Genomic DNA, 16,396 nt, shown 5'->3' with positions numbered 1-16,396 from the left:
ACAGACACAAATACATGCTCCTGTGTCTTTACACATGCATTTCTGTGCATAAACATATTGCTACCACACACTTACCCTAGGATTATGGAGGAATTTGGCCACTATGCCCTGCAACATAATTGTGTTACAATTCAAATCCGGCTTCAGCCACCAGCAAGAGTTTTGCAAAAACAGTCCATTGAAAATGCCTTAGAAATAGAAAAGCAATAGAACTGCTGTTCAAACCCCAAAAACACCACTGTCCCGGTCAAACTTGAATCTGAAAGTGCCAAAAAGTAAGCAAGCATGCAGCAGATTTAAATATTAAATTGGAGAGCTGTACACAAAATAATCGCGCTGCAAAAGTGCTGACATGGAAAAGATCACACTCATCACAGCTGCTTACTTCTTAACTACAGGTATTAATTATTTAATGAGCAGATTCATAAATCCAGATCCATAAACTGAGAGGAATTCACCTTGGGCAGACATGATTTATAGTATCACTCTTAAAATGCATCTATTTGAGACATTAGAGTTCCACAGAGATGGCTTGTTAGGACCTCTGGACCACACACACACATTATGCATTAATGTTGACAGTAGGACTTGAACAGAATTTATTTTGTATCATAAAAATAGTTTGCCCAGAAGAGTTTGTTATCCACTTCAGTTCTAACATTTTGACCAGAGATGTGATTCCGATCTCTGCATGTGCTCCGTGATGACCTTCTAACCAGCTCCATCCACAAACCCTGCACAATACGCCCTTTATGAGTGCAAAAATATGAAACTTGTGCACTTTATGACTCACTGCCTTGGTGTTGGTTTAAGATGAAGGCGCTTAGGAAAGCATAAAAAATGACATATTTACCACATCAAAAACATTAAGCCTCTGTTGATATTAAGCAGCTTTTAAAAATAGTACTGTTTTTTCCACAGGGAAGAGCACAAAGGGAGAAGTCCTTTCTAGTAAGTCATAAACAACACTCACTTGAGCTGGGAAAGGAAGATTGAGCATGGGTTGAGAGGTCTACTAGTACATGTCAAAAGAAATACAAAGGAGCTGTGTGTGAGAGTGATTTGTGAAGGTTTGTGTTTTGTGAGACTTGGTCACCACTCTATCATGGTCTGTGGGCTTGACTTCCACATGTTGCTGATTTCCTGTAATTTACTACATTAGTGCTTGGTGCGGTCCATGCATGAGTCTCACAACTTTGTCCATCAGTGAAGAAAACAAGAACAAACAACCTGCGGCACTGCATTTTCCCATGCAACACTTATCTAGACCTACCATCTCTACGACCACAGCCAACGCCGAGCCAGCATAAGCCAGATCGTGCTCAGCCAGCATTTAGCCAAAATGAAGTCAGCGCTCATCCCACACAGAGCCAGCATTCAGACAGCATTTAATCAGGATTTAGCCAGCATTCAGCCAAAGCACAGGCAGCATTTACCTCTTGGCTGCACTATGCAATGTATCCACTATTTCCTATGCCTTCAGCAAATGTGTGAGAAGCACATCCTCCTAGCATTTTAATGACTGTGTGTATGTGTTTTCATATCTCTCCCTCATCCCTGAATGTACATGAGGTTCAATTTAATTCAATAACTTATGCATGTATTTACATATGCATGTTTACAGTTATGTTTATATATATGACTCCCCAAAGGGAACATGACACAACATGTACAGTTGCAGTAGAACTGAGAGAATATGCAGAGAGTCACTCAGTGAATTAACAGAAGAATCTAGTAGCAGGGCTGAGTATAGCAGGCATGTTTAGAGAGTTTAGAAAAGCCCACTCAAGACCTACAGGTCACTGTGCATGTCTATGTGTACAGAATGGAGTTTAGCGGAGGGTGAAAGGGATGGTAGAGCAGTCTAATAAAAAGTGCATAGTGGAACTGGAGAAGGGGGCCATGGAGAAAGACGCACTCAGGACCAGAGAATAAAGAGTTTTTTCTCTTAGTAATGGCTTCAAAACAGCTGCACATCCTTTCAGACCCATAGTGTAGAGTTGTCTTCTCACAGAGGAAGGATGGACAGAGAGAGAGAGAGAGAGAGAGAGAGAGAGAGAGAGAGAGAGAGAGCAGTTGAAGGAAGAAGGCAGTAAAAAGTATGAAGGAGGTAAGAAGGGGATCTATGTTGATAGGCTTTTAATTTGTTTCAAATTTACATAGCCATCTTGTGGTCATGGCAAAACTCACTCTTTCTTGCACTGTCTCTCCTTATGCCTCAGCCTGTCTCTCATACTATTTATATTCTGTATCACAGCTGGCCAAACTCCAAGCACTCTGTCTTTCTGCAGTTTTTTTTATTCTCACCCCTCTCTTTTCTTGCAGCGCTGCAAGTGACTGGGATACCTGCCTTCTTCTACTCATAAATAAGGTACCTCTCAGACACACTTCATACAGCAAGGCCTCCTTATCACACTTTTGATTTCACATTCACAGTGCTCTTATTATAATACTACACAGTTTGGTTGGGCACAAATAAATAAAAGTTGACAAACAGAATGTTGCTCCTACTTCTGACAAAATAAGACTCAGAAACCACAACCTCTAATATTTATTAAGCAATGTTAGAAAAAAAAACTAGTCATTTGAGCATTGGTGCACAGTGGGTGCACTCCCCCCGAACAATCACCCAAAATTTAACACCTGACACCCACCACGTTTACTCTTACTCTCAAGTTTACCAGAATGCACCAGATGCCTATTTCATATCACTGACAGTGGTCTCCATGAAAGATGGCTAATGAGAGACCGCCTCTGTCCTCCTTAACTGTAATAAAAATAGAAAGTAAAGTTTTAAAAAACAAAAACTAAATCAATATCATAATATCCCATGTAAAACTAACTAAAATGAAATACAATTACTGAGATAAAAACATTTAGTTTTCATATTTTTCAGTGCATCAAGAGTTTAGATGTGGAGCTCTTCTGTGTTTGGCTATCTATTAGTAAAGCTGGAGCCCAGCCGAGATCAGTCTACTCCTGTGTTAATTTTATTTCACTCTTATCAAATACCTAATATCACAGCATTTATCGTAACACTAAAAACTAAAACTAAAATTGAAACTAAATAAAACTAAAGTAAAACTATTACTTTCAATGCACCCCTAAGACTAAGTGAAACTAAACTGAAATCAAAAAAATGAAAACTATTGAAAATTTCAAAACTATAACAGCCCTGATAAATTATCATTTTAAATTCTAGTATACTGTTTCAAATATTCATTTTCACTATATTTTTTCAAAAGGTATTTGTTTAATTTTGCTGAAATCGGCATATCAGCACCATTTCAAAGAAACACAAATGAACACAACCTTCTTCATCTGTTATATTAGTTGACAGCTCCAGTATAGTATGCATACTGCAATTTCCCCCTGGGATCAATAAAGGAATCTGAATCTGAATCTGAATACTATCTCATACTCCACACACCAATGCTTAACTTATGCACTGCTTGGAAAACTGTGCTGCACACAATGTCTCCATCCTACCTACAGACCTGTACAGTGCTACTTGTGTTTTCACAAACTCCCCTTTTCTTCATGCAAACTTACAGTACAGTCAGGCTGGACACACACAGATTCACAGAATACAGCATGATCCCCCTGGGTAAAAATCTACTAGCGCCGGTACACAGTAAACCTGCCCAGGAAAGCATCCTGGCCTATTTGCCTGTAAAAAAAAATGGAATTACCATGGCTTTACTCTGCCAAGAGTTTATTTTCCAAACTCAAACAGACGTGCTCAGCGTCCTGGTGTGTATGCACACACACACAGTGACAGGACAGAGCATGCTCCTGTGGAAAGTGCCACAGGGGAGAAAATGGGAGGAGGGAGGGAAGCAGGAGGGATTTGGGAAGAGAGAATGACGGAGAGAGACACAGAGAGAGAGAGAGAGAGAGAGAGAGAGAGAGAGAGAGAGAGAGACAGAGACAGAGAATAAGGGGAGGGGGCAGTGACAAATATCTAAAATTCCAGCACCTGGTCTGACCTCTCAGAGTGACCTCCCTGCAGGATTTACCTGAGAGGTTCCCTTATTACTTATCTGAGAGCAGAAATTTGGAAAAAAAAATGTTACTGACAGTCATTTACAAACGCTGCGCTGCACAACTATAGGTGAACTGCATTTATATATAGTACTGCGTGGTAGTCTTGGCTCACCTGAGAGTACTATATTTAAAGCTATTCATCTGAGCACAAAACATTTTTTGTATTAGCTTAAGTATCACCAAATCAGTCAACCCAATATTTGTAAATAACCAAGGTTCAGCTTGTATACTTTAGTAAATATTCAATACTTCCTTAAGCAATACGGCAAGTTTATGGTGGAATTTATCATACACATGTAGCTGCTGGAGTGCACTGAGGAGAAGAGGAAATAAATGTGTTCTAATGATCACAAGAACTTTTAAAAATAATTTAAAATTATTGTTGCTTTGTATTGTGCTAATTTTATTAATTTTATTGGTGTATAGCATTTTTCAAGGAAACTTCTTCAATGTTCTTAATGTGACCTAAGTCTTCTGTATAGCAGTGAATATGGGATTTAAAGGCAGACTTTGGCTCTACACCAATCACCAAGAACAGCATCGTCTACTTCTAAACTTCACTCTCTCAGGTTCTCAAAGTCACATTCTCCTCTCTCTCCCAGACACCTGCACTCTCAACTAGAACACAAGATGTATAAATGCCAATATAATTATAAATGCCTATAATTCACATTTACTGCTTCTATTGATTGACTGATTCACTTGTAAACACTAACACAGCTAAGGCATAAAAATCATACGCTCTCAAACTTTCCATTCCTTACTATGGTACACTTTTGCAGAAACAGCAGTAATCTTGCAATCAAACTTTTAAGCTGGTCTCATTTCCCCACCATAAAAATGTACCCAAGGCAAAGAAATTATCTTGCTTTCTCCTTGAATATGTTTTTCCATTGCCAGGCAAACTCTAAATAAACAGACGCACATATAGCATCAAATACTATACGTGTGCAACAGAACACACACGTTGTTTATGATGAGCTCTTTGATGGCTAATGACAGAGCGTTAAAAGCACACTTTCTTCCAGAAGAGTAGCGGTAAAGCCTCCACACAAACAGACACAATCATAAATCCAGCAAAATTTTCTCAATAATCCAATAAGACTGTTTATTCACACAGGGTACGTGTTAATCTGATTTTTTGAAATAGCTGCCAATGATGCACACATGCCTTTAATTTTCCCAAAGCAAATCCATGCACAGACACACAAAGCTGTAAGAGTAGACCCTCACCTTGTATGCTGCATGGTCACTCCAAGCTCCAATGTGTGTGCACATGCATGCATGTGTAGCTGTGTTGCCTTCTCTCTTTCTTTCTAACTGCCTCCTCTCATCCACAACTCATCGTGTGGCTCCTGTTACGTTCCAGCGAGGGGAGAGGGAGGGAGAGAGAGGGAGAAGGAGAGAGGGAGGGGAGAGGGAGAGAGAGAGAGAGAGAGAGAGTCCAGAATGACTTTTAAAAACAAAACAAAGCAAAAAAAAAAAAAAAAAAAAACCACACACACCCCTGGAAAGAGAAGACCAGAGCTCCTCAATGTCTCTACCAATTCGTCATCTCTTCTTCCTTTCGTCTACAGTACTATCCTTTAAAAAGAAATATCCAAGAAAGTGTCTAATTCTTCCCAATCCCCAGTTCCAAAAACTTCTCTCTACCTTCTGTTCAACACTTTCTCAGTCCAGTTAATTGCCTTGCTTTCAACATCCCGCATTCACTCCTCCTTTTCTTTACCCTCCCTTTCCCTTTCCCTCTCTCTCTTTCTCTCTCCATCTCTCTCTGCTGTGCACCTGGATGAAGGATACACACCTGTCTGGACCTTATTAAAGCATGTGATGATTTCCACTGGAGCTGTTGAAATTCTCTACTTCTTTCCCACTCACTTCTGATGTCAGCACTTCATTAGCATACTGATGAAGAGCCTCATCTGTCTCTAACTCTCCCCTTCTTTTAGACTAAAGTACTCTCCTTCTTTCCCTTACTCATCTCCTCTGTTTTGCTCACCTCTTCTTTCATGTGTATCCTGTGTTTGCACTGCCGACTTGTAGAGATCATGTCAAATGCATTAAGCTTTTATCACTTCTATCTTACTACTGTCATGCTTTGCCTTGTAGTTAAAAATGGAATGCAGGTTCTTATTCTTAAGGCCTTTGCACACTGACTATGATATATTTGTGTGATTTATTTAGACATCAATAATTAATTAGAAAACATTCATAACTGATGGTATTGTGCACACCAAACACAATTTTCAGATGCCATTATAGATATAATTTTGTTTGCCCTGTTTTCGTGTACTTTCGTGGACACAGATGACAAACTCACTTGACCAATCACTGCTGTCTCTTGCATTGGCTTGGGGACAACCAAGATAACAGATCAACTGTGTCCTACTGTGTCATAACTAGAACTTTTGAGAACACTTTAATTTGATGGCCCACTGTAGATGATTTGTAGATGTTCAGTCTAACTTCAACTAACATTCAACAAATTAGCTATTAAATGTAACTTCAATTTGAGCATGAAAAATGCTCTTAAATCTAAACCTAACACTAAACCTAACATTACTCCAAACTCAAAATCTAGACATACTCCAATATCTAACCCTCACCATAATGGTGTTGATATTCAATTGAATATCACCAGAAGATCTGTAAATCATCTAAAGGGGACCATCAAAATGAAGCATCAGCAAAATATTTTTAAAAATGTAAATTAATTAGTTTGTCTTCTGCTTTTTCATAAATGTAATGTTAATATCTCCAAAAGTACCCTGAATGGAGCTTAAACTGAGTTACAGAAGTTAAATGCAAAATTTCTCATAAAGTTCCAGCTGCCAAATTTCCAGCAGTAAAACTCTGTTCTGGTTTTGCTTTTCCACATGGAAAGTAGCCAACCCAATTTCACCTTACTTTTTGAGGAGCAATGGCTGCATTTTGGCACAAATATTCTGCCCATTTATTTATTTATTTATTTATTTGGCACGGAAAAAGCGGTCAAATTCCAAAAAATAAATAAATAAAATTGTGTCCAGTGTGAAAAATTGCACCTGAATATTTAGCATTTCTGTGTTATTTTTTGGCATCACATTCAGTGTGTAATGGCCTTCTGTTGGACCAGGGCAAAAAATTGTGAAAAGCAAAAAAAACAAAAAAAACAAACAAAAAACAAAACAAACAAACGAAAAAAAAAACATCAAAAAAGTCTCCTCCTCAGTTAACCTCCTCAAAAACCTTAATTCAGCACTAAGAACAGACACCAAGACAAAAAACTAAACAAACAGAATACATTTTTCCATTGACTTGGCCTTTGCTGCTGCATATGGCAGGCTTTCCCCAGCTGTAGAAGACACCTCTCCTAAAAGAGTTTATGACCTTGACAGTTTCTTTCCAAAATGTGGAGAATGCAGCCCACTGATTGGCTTTCACTGCTGTCCATTAAAGTCTTTTCCTGCTGACTCTACTCTTCAGGGCATGACCTTTGCTCAACAAAAACAAGAACCAGAAGATTCGAAGGAGACAAGACAGCTGGATGGTTTGACTGTGAAACAGTACTAGGAATAAAGGTATCCTTTTGAGCTTATCTAGGATCAGCGACTTATAACCCACTGCAAATGGAGCTGCACAAGTGAGATCAGCATCAAAGGTAAATTTCCAGCAACACCTTGGACTGTGCTATGGGAAATGTCAGTTCCATTTACTCAAAAAGACAACTTGCAGTTATTTAAAGGGACACCATGCAACAAATATTTCATGTCCTATTCTGCTTCAGTAAAAACGATTTGGGCCATAACTTCAGAGAATCAATGGCAGCAGATGCTTTTTAGATACAATTTACTGCAGTGCTTTATACCTTTATACCCTTATGCTCATTTCATTAAGGCTCAGGGTTTTCCTGAAAACCTCTCTTTTTACCTGGTTTACTCTGATTTGATCAAACATTGAGGCTCAATAGAACTGGAAGCTGCAGCTAACTGTGGCTGGACGAGGTAGTACTTTAAGGGAAAACAAACATGACCTAGATCTCATAAACAAACCAGCAGATGCTGTGCCATTCTTTAGCCAGGACTGTGAAACTCGATCAGGATCACAATTCTGCATGGAATACTCAAACGGAATTCTAATCCAAATGCGCATCATTCTCCATATCCAATAGACAGAGCAGTGGAATTATATGTTCTCTCTCCTGTAACTTCTTCCTCTTCTGTTTGCCTCACAGTCACACTAGCAGTTAGGGATATAGTAAACAAACCAAATAATTATTTAAAACTGACCAGGAAATATAAATAAAATCTATGAGAGAGTTCTGATTATGAGGCAGACAGCAATGTTGGCCAATAGGGCAGTGACCCAAACACAGATACACACATAATGTCTGGAAGCACCACAGATTTTGCAGAAGTATTATAGTAATGTGGCTAGAAAAAAGGTTTTTACGGTAACTGCTGGCAATTTCTCTGAAACAGTTGGTCTTACTGTAAACAAAATATTTCAGGAACCAAAACAATGACATTGCATTACTCTATAATTCTAGAAATACTTCATAAATGTTGGAAAAATGTCTACATTTTAATTTATATGAGGTTAAAATTAGTTCATGTGTTAGTGTCTGTGTGTCTGTCTAGGTGTATTTGCCCAAACTACAACAAAATGTGACATTTCAGCAAAAACAATTAGCAAGTAGCAGCTACCAATCTACTGACTGTGTTACCAAACACAGTAAATATGAGGGCACATAGGCATATGACACCAAAACTGTCACCACCAACAATACAAACAATTCTTAAAGCCTAAAGCTTTGAGAAAGAGGAGAAAACCAAGGTCCACTCTTTCTTCAGATCTGAAAAATTTCACAGGTGTTTCTGTCCATCCTTCCACTGTGAGAAAACAACTGAACACTATCATTCTGAAGGGATGTGTAGCTGTCAAGACGCTGTTACTGAGAAAAGGAAACAGACAAAAAACCCAAAAATTTGCAAATGAAACAAAGAAGCTGCTGGTGTTCTCAGAACAATAGACTGGCCACCGCAGAGCAGAACACAAACAACCTTTAAGACTGAAATTCAGAGGTATCAAAAAGTATCCCTGCTGATCTATCCTGAAAAGAATGGAAGGTATCATTAAATACTGAAAATCTTGAAATTGTATTTAGTTATTGAGGTTTCTGTGTACTTTTGAAACATGTTTTCTACTTTTCCTGATGCAGATAATTAAGTAATTTTACTTAATGGCAATTTTTTCATTAAATACATGAAAAGGGTCTCTGACATTTGAATAGTCACGTATTTTAATGCAGATAAGATAGTGATGAATATTGCAACTAAACTACTTCTTCAGATATGGAAAATGTCTTCATTATCTTTCCCACAAACATAATTTGTGAATTAACTTTGTAAATAGGAAAATGGCTTACTGCACTCTAGCAGAAGTTGAATATGACTGTAAAGATGATATTAGATGATGATAGTGTTATTATGTTTATTGTACTGAAATGAGTCCAAGTAGATGTCCACATACAGGAATACTTTTTGGTGTTCACTTGAGCCCTTTAATATTCCAGTGATCTAAAGTTGAAGTGATTTGTTTGAATAGTTGCAACAAAAGCCCAGAATTCCATCAAAAATCTTTCAAGAACTTTGTTTTTAACAGTGCAACACTACTAAGCCATTCACTACTGAGAATCACCCTGATTTCTTTTGAATGCTAAAAGTTAAAGGCAGAGATTTTCTGTTCTACCATTCACAGACTGAGGCTAAAGAAGTAATTTTATCTACTTATTACCCTCCACAACAAAGCACACATGGAATCTCACACATAGGTTTCCATATCAGATACAAAATTACACAATGTATTACATAATCAGAATGTACTGCAAAAATAACCAAAAAATGTCATCATAAAAATGTATTTACAGGACTAATAATACAAAGACAAGTTGACAGTATATGTTGAGTGATACTTGACTTCTCTTGTACAACTACTTCACAAATAAGCTTAGATTGTACTTAGCTGTATATACAGTGAGGTTGATTGACAGATGCAAAAAGAATCAGTTATTGGTTAAGATGAACTCCAGAGAGGGTTCTTCCACGGGTCACTGTTTCCAATCACACCTGCACCCTTTCTCTTTTGCCCTTGGCAACAAGTAGGCTAGTCCAGACAAGCAATGAGAACACTGTATTGCATTGGTATCTGACTGCTGGAATTATATATATATATATATATATATATATATATATATATATATATATATATATATATATATATAGATAGATAGATAGATAGATAGATATGTAATTCCTGCAGTCAGATACCGATGCAATACAGTGTTCTCTTATTGTTTGCCTGGGCTGGCCTACTTGTTGTTCAGACTGGACTTTTGTTATACTTCAACATACACAGGATGTCATATCCATCTAAATGATCAATCTTTCTAGGTTTGACATTTAGTTACTACTTTCAGGTAAGAGGTAATACAACTTATTGTGCTTGTAATACATGCTGGTGGTAAGCGAGAGCAAGACAATTCAGCAAATTGCTGAAAAGTAGAAAACTATTAAAGAAGTTTTTGCTGTTATATAGTGTTAGAAAAATTTGCATTATACTCTATGCTTATGATTGTGTAACCATGTATGGACATGTGGCAGACAAGTGCTCTTTTCAAGCAGTACATTGAGACATAGGGTACTGATGTACGTGTGTACAATAGCAAAACATATACTCTGGCTTAGCATGATAAAACAGGATGTGTCAGATAAGAATAACTGAAACTGGGTGCGGTTCTACTGCCTAAGGGTGGGATGAACATCTCTGAGAGTATAAGAACAGGGCACAACCAAAAGTGCTCTGAGCATTTGCATCCAGAGTATATCCTGTGTGTAGTTTGTTCCCTTGCTGCAAGAATAAAAACTTGAAAGACAACCAGTGATCCCACGCTGATTATTTAAGAACTTTCCATACATATAGCAATGTGTTTCACATAACCAAAATCAACTACAGTGCTGTTTTTTCCAACTACGTTAGTGTAGGTGCAGCTAATGAGCTGACTAATGCATTCAGTCTTGATAAGATTTCATACAGTGAATCATTCAGAGTCTGGAAGTGGAGACAGAGAGCCAGGTGTGGTTAGGCCTGGACAGATGAAATGGGATCTATGGCCAGGATTTCTGCTTTGAAATGTTAATGCTTGCTAAAGACGGCTGCCACTTTTGAGCTACTGCCAAGTTATGCAAGACACAAGAAGTCACTCAAAAATTTTTTACTGAAAATTTTTTTTATAGAAATATCTATCTATCTATCTATCTATCTATCTATCTATCTATCTATCTATCTATCTATCTATCTATCTATCTATCTATCTATCTATCTATCTAAATAACATTTTCAGGACCTCTGCATAGTGTACATAAAAGTATACAGAATGGTTCTGTGATCATTTGTCAGACACAACTGTTAGTGACCACTCATAGTTTTCTGAAGAGATTAGATACAAAAGAACCCACTTGTACAAAGAAGGACAAGCAGGAGCTCTAATGAATTATGAAAACATATAGATGGAAAATAATTAGAACTCATAAATGCCTAGGCTACCAAACCTGTCAGAATAACAGTATTTAAAGCTTTCATCTTTGAGAAACAGGAAAAATGAAAGATCCCCTCTTAATTTGGATCTGCATAAAATCCACAGGTGTTTCTGTCCATCCTTTCAAAAAATATCTCTGCAAAGCTACCTGTAATAAAGGCAAGGTTCAAACACAATAAATACTAAAAAATGTGCTATTTTATTTAGTCATTGAGGTTTCTGTGTACTTGTATTTAATGGCCATTTTGACTGGATATTAAATAAAAACTGGAAGCAAGTTTCCTAAAAAAGACTACAAAATGTAATAAAGACAAAGGGTGGACATACTACATGCTAAAAAACATCTTTAGTTGTTAAGGATTCAGTGTAATTTTCGGTTAAATCTATGTTTTCTGATTTTCTGACACTGAAAAATTAATAACTTGTATTTAAAGTGTGTCTTCACTCAAAACTACATATATGAAAGCTGAGAAGGGTAATCCCTAACAGTACATTTAACATTAGCACAAGTCATGGCACAGAACTGAAAACTCTGAGTGAGTAAGTCGTGTAAAATTTGGGCGCTATTACTGGGTTTAGAAGTCACTGACCAATAGATGACAAACAGTGCAAAACACACAAACTGCTGAACTGCATTGTTGTCTAACTTGTTTAAACTGCACTGACAGTAATAAACCACTATGCTAATCGTTTTGTTACTAGTATAGTACAAAAAAGTATTCAGGACTGGCCAGGAAAGTCCACATGGCAAGTTCACATTTTGATCCCTGGGAAGCAGACCAGAGGACAGCCTCATTCTTGGTTCCATGTGCTTCTGAATCAGACATGCATGGGGAACAATGGATTGAAGACACAGGATCAATCTGCTTCCATTTAGGGTGGAACATTTGGCTATGGGATAAAGCAGTCCCATATGAGTTGTCCTCTTCAGTCTTTCAGTTATTAATTGGAAACAAACTGCCATCGACAGTGACAATTAAAGAGCTGCAGGCCAGGAATGACAGAAGAGGCAGAGAGAGTGATATTTCAGAGAGAAAGGCAAGGAGATGTATCAAGTGCTGCACAGGTAGATAGTGATAATCATGCTAATGAAAGGGCCGATCCATAAAAGATGCTTCCTTTTGCAATAAAAAAATCCATAAGCATTTTGTGCAGTTTGTTTTTTCACATCCAAGATACTTCAATCAGGTACACAAGCTCCTTTAAATGCAAAATGGTTGCATCTGTGGACAGAGAGTAATCAATGCTTTATATAGGCTCATTAATGCATTATGAACAGGCCTATAAACATAATAGATCTGCGGGCTACATGCTCAAAAAATGTCAGTGCAACCAGTCCCACACATGAGGTTTTCGTGACAGTGTCAGACCATCCACATTCCCTGCAGTAACTTTGCTAATAGGCACACAGTGCCTTGTTGAGTGTTATTTACAAGGACATGACTAAACAAAAAGCACTAGAAAGAACTAGTTCCCCTCATTGTTGTTACAAGATGCAGCCAGCTTTTTATCCCAGCTTACCATTGTGGTCAAGCTGAGTTGTCAGATACTTTAGTAACACTTCAGAGAGGCAGCAGGTCATATGTTACCATTGATGTGCAAAATTGGATACTGGGGCATGACATTATACAGACTGGCCAAACTACTTTAAGTATAGTGCAACTGGTTAAATCTGTATTCTCTGTTTCAGAATGAGACAGCAATACCACTGCCCCTTTGGTGCTGCCCCAAGATGAGCGAGCTAATGGAGAACACATTGATGACTTATGGTATCCTTCAACTGATGTAAGTCAACTGGAAAAGCACCAAAAACAGGCTGTAAAACAGATGCTACAGAAAGAATCACACTCTCAATATCAGTTAATGATACTGAAAGCATTAAAAAATCTTTGTGTATTGAACTTGCTTACATTTCTGTATCATGAAATGAAAGAATACCTACTCGTAGCATAGGTCTAGGTGGAAAGAATTAATTCTCATACTTGTATGTCCCAGGAAAAAAAACAAACTTGCTTGGGAGCTCAACATGAAAATGTGATGTAGTCCTAAAGTGCATTTATGAAGGGCACTGGAGGTAATGCTTGCTTTGCACTACTTGACTAGTGAAAAGTGTATCATCATAGGACAGAAGACCTTTTACATGTGACATACATAAAATGGGTAAGGGTCCTCTATGGATTCAGGAATTCACTTGACAAGATTCAACATTGAATGGAAGTGTCTTACAAGGTGGCTGATGCGAAAAGTACCTTAAAGAAGTCTGAAGAGATCAGGTTTATATGCATTACCTGGAAATTAATGCACTCCCAGAAGAAGAGAACTGCATCAGATAAGACCAGGCAAATTTATCCAACAGACACTGGTGAGTTGGTATTGTTGGTAAGGATAGAAAGTGGACTTCTCAGTTACAGATGAGGGTACATCAAAGAATTCTCCTGGCCTGTTGACGTTGACAGTGACACAATCTAAAATCAGAACAGAAGGGAGGAAGGAAGGCAAACATGAGAAATCAAGTATAGATTACTAATAATATGCTCTAATGCACAGTGACAACAGCAGTGAGGCTCCAATTCAGTGAAACAACCTCTTGGCAAAGCTCACTGACACACAGAAGTGGAAACGGGCTGATAAGCTCATTTACTTTCATTTAACCCTTTGAAAACAGCTGGCCAAATAAAATACTAATGCTGACTGCTTTTCTGAGATGCTAAAATGACACTAAAACAATAATGAGAAAGGATACGGAAAAGCAATTCTCTGCGTAAATAGTGGCAACAATTCTCTGTAAGACTGATCTATGGTGGTGTCAGTTCAATATGCACAAGACTAAGACTATATATATATATATATATATATATATACACACACACACACACACACACACACACACACACACACTCACTGGCCCCTTTATTAGGTATACTTGTTCAGTTGCTTGTTAACAGACAATCACAGGGCTGCAATTCAATGCATTTAGTCATGTAGAGGTTGTCAAGACAACTTGCTGAAGAGCAGACCGAGCATCAGAATGGGGGAAGAAAGGGGTTTTAAGTGACTTTGAATGTGGCGTGGTTGTTGGTGCCAGACGGGCTGGTCTGAGTATTTCAGAAACTGCTGATCTACTGGGATTTTCACGCACAACCATCTCTAGGGTTTACAGAGAACGGTCACAAAAAGAGAAAATATCCAGTAAGCGATGAAAATTGTTGATGTGAGAGGTCAGAGGAGAATGGGCAGACTGATTTGAGATGATAGAAAGGCAACAGTAACTCAAATAACCACTTGCTACAACCAAGGAATGCACAACACATCAAACCTTGAAGAACATGGGCTACAGCAGCAGAAGACCACACCAGGTACCACTCCTGTCAGCTAAGAACACGAAACTGAGACTACAATTCGCACAGGCTCACCAAAACTGGACAACAGAAGATTGGAAAAATGTTGCTTGGTCTGATGAGTCTCGATTTCAGCTGCAACATTCAGGTCAGTCTCCACAGTCACCAGATCTCAGTCCAATAGAGCACCTTTGGGATGTAGATGTGCAGCTGACAAATCTGCAGCAACTGCATGATGCTATCATGTCAATATGGACCAAAATCTCTGAGGAATGTTTCCAACACCGTGTTGAAAGTATGTCATGAAGAATTAAGGCAGTTCTGAAGGCAAAAGGGGGTAGAACCTTTTACTAGCAAGGTGTACCTAATAAAGTGGCCAGTGAGTGTATACACACACACACACACACACACACACACACACACACACACACACATATATATATATATCTATGTGTGTGTGTGTGTATACATATATATAGTTTATAGAACTATAAACTTCAAATGTAATTCAGTTGTCTTTCTTCATCTGGTTAAATGTAAAAGTATGAATACATTCTCATGATCTCTGACTTCACTTTAAATTCCAAGGCATACATGTACCATCTTCAAAGACTGTTGCTGATTGCCGCTTTAATGACTTTTCCCAGAAGTCTGGATTCCTAAGCCAAATACATCAAGACCAAGGCAGTGACTGCAAGGATCTGATTTTCACACAACTAAGCACTTATAATAGTTTTGCAGATTAAGAAATATTCCTTACTACCGCTAAGGAAATGGACAGATTGACATTTTCATGATACAAAAGATGTATTACTATATTTATTTGTTTTTAATGATTAATAAGTTAGAACAGTCAAAAAATAACCACATTTAAAATTCATTATCAAAAACCATGAGTACCGTTATTTTTACACCACATTTCACACACTGCACTAAATCTGATAAAACAGGATACACAGTTGTTCAGTGCCCCTTAAGTACTAATGATATCCACAATAAGTTTAGAAAAGCATATTGCACCATAATTTATTACAATAACATTCAAATATTGCTGTGGATTTTGAGAGCCCTTTCAGAGTTCATTGTTATAAAATACAGATGTTATATAGTTGCCTCCTAGGATGGGCTTTGCAAACCTAAATTAACTATGTAGTTGATCTCTCATTAAAATGCAGCACCAGTAGCAAGGATGAGCTCAGGAACTGGTCTGTGGGCACCTGCATTTGAGTGCTGTATTAAGGGCTGGTGGTCCGGTTCATCCAACATCCCATAATTCAGGACACTGATCCTAAAAGTGGATCCTGTTGCACTGGCCACAGAGAGACAGAGAAGGGACCACAGACCACAGCAACATACAATTATCCCAAACAAGTGAGCCAGGCCAAGCTCTTTCCACTGAGCCGAATAACAACAGTACACATAAATGTGAGTGCAC

General features: G+C 38.0%; 1 protein-coding gene across 2 annotated transcripts in view; it reads right to left on the bottom strand.

The window, feature by feature from the left end:
• Window positions 1-16,396, bottom strand: part of LOC108428820 (zinc finger protein 469) — a 248,789-nt gene that overhangs the window by 66,453 nt on the left and 165,940 nt on the right. Inside the window, exons 4-5 of one of the 2 annotated variants that reach the window (XM_017700129.2) lie at window positions 13,912-14,088; window positions 5,281-5,402 (exon numbers count right to left, since the gene is read on the bottom strand). The exons of the other annotated variant lie outside the window; for it this stretch is intronic. The gene's annotated coding sequence lies outside the window, so the exon portion shown is untranslated. The remainder of the gene's footprint in view (window positions 1-5,280; window positions 5,403-13,911; window positions 14,089-16,396) is intronic. 2 annotated transcript variants of the gene reach the window in all.

Source organism: Pygocentrus nattereri, chromosome 11 (assembly GCF_015220715.1).
Source record: "Pygocentrus nattereri isolate fPygNat1 chromosome 11, fPygNat1.pri, whole genome shotgun sequence".
NCBI lineage: Eukaryota > Metazoa > Chordata > Actinopteri > Characiformes > Serrasalmidae > Pygocentrus > Pygocentrus nattereri.
This window is presented reverse-complemented; position numbering and strand designations above follow the sequence as displayed.